Raw genomic sequence first — 6,000 nt, 5'->3', positions numbered from 1 at the left:
TGAAAACAAAATACAATATTACTTTATTTTATCATAACTTACCATTGCCTAAATGCCTACACAGCAAACATTTGCTTGTGCCCTTAGTTTATCTGTCCCTTGGTAATTATTAAGATAGCTGTGGTTACTGTGCTGATCTAAGGTACTGAGCAAACATTCTGAAACATTTAGAATTGCTTCATTTATGGTAGAAGGGGAGCCAAAATAACTTCTATCCTTGTTCTTCACTATCAGTGTAATGATATGTGCTGGAACAGCCTGGGGCCAGGAATATTAGATAACTGCTTTTACAGAACAATGACTTAGTGTCAAAGCCCAAAAGTGGGGGTTGTTTCACCTTCCTTTTTTTGTAATAGCATCATAAAATGAAAGGTATTTAAAACAAGACCATAAAGAATGAAAAATATTTGTCACTCTCTTTATATTTCACACACATTCCCACTTCATCTTTCCTTGCACAGTGATTCCATTTCTCCTTCAATTATCTTTTGAAGCCTTCTTCTCTAACCTTTCTCTGATACAGATAAATTTCACTGCATCTTTGGGGTAATGTGAGCTTGTAGACAAAAACCAGGGTTTGTAATGCAGAATCCTCAGGGCTACCTCCTGAACTTCCTTACACTAGTAATGGGTTGCAAGAGTACAAGAATCCATCCTTGAGGGAGGCACAAGAGGAAGCAGAAAGTGTTATGTGCAGCGATGCAAGGAAGCAGAAAAGTGTTACATTTCTGTATCAGTAGCTAAATCACACTGTACCATGGATCAACTGTCGCCAGCTACAGCACTCTATTTCAGCAACAGAGATAAGGATTTCAAATAACTATTACCAAAACCAGATTGTTCATAATAACTGGGACACAAAAGATGAAATAAAATCAAGAATTTGTCATTGAGTTTAGAAGGAATAATCTGGCACATGCGCTGTCTCACCTTTACAATACTTTGGATGGAATTTAATAGAAAATTGTAGATTTTCCCCTTGCCATTTATTTGAATCTATCCTGAGAGTTGCTTAAGGTCAAATGAAAAATTTGACTATAATAAATATTAAGAAGATCATTACATTTAATTAACTTCTAAAGTACTTCAGTCAGGCCTCTAACTGAACAACACTTTTGAAGGAGTATGGCAAATATCACCAGAGCTGAGTTTTGTTGTATGGTTAAATTAAGGATCCCGTAATTCTAACACATTTCATGGAAACAACACCCTGGCCTTTTGACTGTCGTGATACACAGAGATGAACAAAAGATCAAGGACAGACTATGGGTTCTGGAAATTGAGTTGTATGGGTCATGGAGAAACTTGGGTGCAAACCAGCAAGACAGACACTGTACTTGAATGAATTAATAATTGCAGCAGCTACAGGGGCTGGACAATCTAACATGTCCTTCCTTAGAACAGCACATGCATCAGCTGCTAGCATAATCAATACCCAGCCAGGGCAGAAATTTCTCTGCACACAGACTGCCATAAGAATGGTAAATGACATTTGGTAGTCACATAAACCAATTGCTGCTGCAAGGACAGATTCAAGTTGTGCCATTTCATGTTTGGTACATTCTTTATAATGAGCAGGTGGATTCAAAGTTTTAATCCTGCTAGCAGGTGACCTTTTCAAAATTCTGTATTTTTACTGCCTATCAATTTTGTTTCTTTCTTTCAGGCTCCTGAGATTGTAATCAAAGATGAATAGGAATTGCCAGAGAATTACTGAATACTGAAAAAGCCAAAGCCTTAAAGATGGCTTTCACACAGTGTATGCCCTAATGCAGCCATCATATCTGATTTTTAATAGATTAGGTGCAAATATGCACATTATCAAACTAAACAATGTAGTAATATCCACAGAGAACAGGTTTCATCGATTAAATCATAAATATAGCATCTTATTATGCTTTTGGGGAAGCAGAAATATGAAAAGCAATGCATGCATTTTTGAATTATAAGAGGAGGGAATATTGGCAAATCTTTCAACAGCTGTTTATCATGAAAAAGAAGTTACAGTTACCATTCCCCAGCCATGCACTCTGAAAAACTAAAAACTGTACATTAATAAATTATAACAATGATGCATGAAGCTAATATAAAACTTTTGAAGGCGGTTTCTTAGTCCAGAGGGAGTTGTCAAATTTGCTATTTGTGACTTTAATGTTACTTGAAATTTCTTCTAGGGCATTTAAAACTCCTTTTGTGACTCTTCATCAGCAGTTTCACAGACAGCAAAGGCCTTGACAATATACATTTTCACTTTCTGCATGGCTGACGGACTTCATATGCTATATCCAATTTAAGGGTAGAGCAGTAGATTACATTGCTAGAATATAGAGAGCCATTGCCATTGAGACTGAATCATTGCTGTTTATAGTAATTCTTACTATTTGGTTTTTGACAGCCCTTTGTGACTGGAATAAAAGATGATGCTGAGATTATTGTCAAGCTACTGTAATAGCCAGTAGTGCATGAAGTCTGCAGCAGATGGACTTGAACTTATGAGCTCTCAGATTCTCAATAGCCTTTCAAATGAGCAGTGTTCTCCTTGGCCACGTGTAAAGTGACTGGCTTTGACAAACCCTTATTTCAGAAGATGAAATACTATTTCAGTCAGCTTTCTTTGTTCTATTTGAAATGTTTCATAGCACTTAATTGGAGAGGCAGCTTAGAATTGAAGAGAAAAAATTGATTTTCAGTTGCATGAGGTAAACTATGTTGCAGGTACATCCAAGCTGAACAACAACAAAGTGACTTGACATAGTCTGAACACTTCAACAAGTGCCCCCCAGCCATTTCCATTACAATACACAGTTGCTAGATATCTTCCTTTGGCTAAAGACATAATTTTCCTCATGAACCCCACTAATTCACAGACCTTTAATCTGAAATATAAGAGGCAATAGTAAACATTTGTTTGGCATATGCTACCCCAGAAGGATTCTCTTGAAACACAAACAACTGCTATTGACTTGGATGCTGTTTTAGCTGCTGTCAAGAACATGGATAGAAAGCAACCATCTTGTATTGCTGCAGGAATGTCTTACACCTGATTTATCTCACTAAAGACCCCTAAACAAGCACATTTCTCTCAGGTCACCGGTTTACTGATTCCTTCTGCAGCGCAAACTGAGAGTCCTTCATGCACAGTCAGCTGCTCACGCCAAAATGGGGCAACACAAACCCATCAGAGTGAGCTCAGCTTCAGCAGCTCTCTGGACCAACCAATGCCCACCAATGCCCCAAAGTCAAATGAGGCTGGTTTAAAACTCTGTCAGATTATTACTTTCATCAATATTTAGTATCTTTGTATTAGGATCCATTACTCCTGCAAACCCTTTGCTCTGTTTTGCATATCACCATTCTTTCTTTATAATCTAGCATTACAGTTTGATCTTTTATTACACTGCTGCTGCTCAAGATTCTATAGTTAAAGTTGTGTCAGCACTTTTACTACAAAACTCATTTATGAGGGGTTTATAACATAGCTATAAAGATGTACTATAGAATTGAAAGGTGGTGTACAAAATCTCAGTATGGGGCATTGTCTTTTTTTTTATCACTTTTTAATAAACAAATTAGACTTGCTATTTTAAGCCTTTATGAGTGTAAAGCAATTCCAGTTTATAGGTTATTGCCTATATAATGTGGCAATCAACTGTTATTAAAAAAAAAAGTAAAATGAAACAACTTATAAGTACTATGATTAAAACTGATTATGGAAAAAGTGGAACTTTGCAACAGTAAAGACAGGCAAATACATGTTTTCTTCTGTGAGTGAGCACTGGGAATGTGCTGAGATTTACCAACTGGAGAGTCCAGCTTGGGATGCAAAGTGTGAACCTGGAATGAATTCCCCTGGAATTTCTTGTGCTGTTGCTTGTGTTGCAAGGACACTGGTTCCCAGAGAGAGAAGACAGGGTAATGCATTCTTCTGTTCTCAAATGTCATTGGAGCTGGCTTTCTGAAAAAAGGTTTTCAAGTGCTTTCAAAGGGCAGGATGCTTATGCTCCTCATGGATGTTGTGTGTTTTAATAAAATCATACTGATGAGGGTCAATGAAGGATTGAGTGTGTGTGTTTTGGAATGTGGTTTACCCTCATTACTTGCCCTTCTACTCATAACTTAGCAGTGAGAACATCACTTATCTGTTGGTTCTGTTTAGTCACATCCAACACTATTTTGATGCTCGCTGCCATACCCCTCCATGGCTACTTGGTTGAGCAACTTTCCTTGATCAGCTACTGCAAGTCACTGGGGTTTGATGAACAGTCTCAGCTTCTCACCAGTGACTCATCCTCCAGAATGAGGGCCCAGTAGCCAACTCAGGACCCACAGGCCTGGAGTAACATGGAGTAATGAGTCTAGAGGGATTGCCAGAGAAAGCTGGTCATAGTGCTTGCAGTACTTGAACCAGCTTGAATTTCATCTTCCTGGAATTCTGTGTTGCACCTTGGAGACATCCTTAGACACACACAGTTCCCCAGACAGACTGGTGACAGACTAGGAGTGCCCCACTAAGTCACTACATCTGAGAGCTCACTCGTGGCCCTGGATGGGGCTGTGGTGTGATGAGGCTGGGGGACTGGTTTCAAAGTATGCTGACTATAAAGGGGATTCAAATAAAAAAAAAGAGCACTGACTATGTACATGGATGAGTGTTATCTGCAAAAAACTGGCAGTATAACTCTAAAGCATCTCATCTCACTGGGACCAGATGTAAATTCAAAGCTGCACCTGTGAATGTCCTGGATGAAACACAGTGGCCAATTCAGATACCAAGAGGGAACTGCACCAGCACAAACTTCAGCCCAGGCTGCTCATACCTTCCAAAGACTTTGGAAGCTTCTCAGCTGAAGTATGTGCTGCCAGAGTCTTGGCTATTAGCATTGCTACAAGTGAGACAACAGATGTGCTACTGCCTGCAGTGCAGGGAGCCCTGAAGTCCAGGTTCCGCTGGCTTTTACTGAATTGTGGATCTGAAGTCATTTTAAAATGTTAATATCTTGCACTCAGTGAAATTGGGGCTGTCTTGGATTCTGATCATGCAGGCAACTACACAGATAACTTTACACATGGGACTTTCTCAGAGCTGCCTAAATTACAGTATGTTATTACAAACTCCAGCGAAGGCTGGCACAGAAATCAGGAATGATTTTTAAAAACAGACCACAAATTCCAAAGGAATAACTAAAGGCAATGAGGGGAAAAAATTAAAAATCAGGTTTTACAATGGTGCTAGCCACATATTATCAGAAGATCTCCTGTCGTCCCTGTCATAATTACTGTGTATTAAAAAGAATTCATATAATACAAATACGCCTTCATAGGAGATGAAACTTCAATTGTCTGTACATAAAATACCTGTGATGTATTTAAATAACCTTTTAACAAATGAACTACTAAATATATTTTCCATTACACCTGGGAAGGAATCATTAAATTAGTCATATTTTCCTAAATATTTAAAACATCACTGCTTAGGCTAACAATATATTTCTACCAATTTAAACGGTTCTGTAATAATTTAAAGCAACCTTAAGTACCAAACGTAGAACTGCACAATCACCTCCCAGTGACCCTGGATTTTTCCTCTCTTTTGCAAGGAAGGTTGCTGGCAGCAAGGTTGTTACACGAACTGACAAAAGCAATTGGAGACAGTGAGCTGTGCTTATTTAAGTCTCTATTCTTCCATGCCACTCAGCCTCAATCCTGTGCCTGGCAAAACATCATCAGTATTCTCTGCCTCTTTTAACTAAAGGAAGCAAATCAAGAACCAGACAGGCTAATGGGAACTGAACCTCATTTCTTGGCCTGTCCCTCAACCTGGGCAGCCAAACGGAAAGCAGGCACTTCTGCAGGCCCAGCTCCCCTTGGCAGCTGGGAAGGCGAGCAGCTCCCAGCCCGGCTCCGGCAGGCAGCACGCAGACTGCTTTCCCGGCTGTGCGCGCCACCGGCCAGCTGGGAATCTCACTGCTTCTCCAGGTCTCCTGTCCACTTGCCAAACTC

This window comes from Catharus ustulatus, chromosome 12 (assembly GCF_009819885.2).
Source record: "Catharus ustulatus isolate bCatUst1 chromosome 12, bCatUst1.pri.v2, whole genome shotgun sequence".
Taxonomy (NCBI): domain Eukaryota; kingdom Metazoa; phylum Chordata; class Aves; order Passeriformes; family Turdidae; genus Catharus; species Catharus ustulatus.
The sequence above is the reverse complement of the archived record's forward strand: the minus strand, read 5'-3'. Positions refer to the sequence as shown.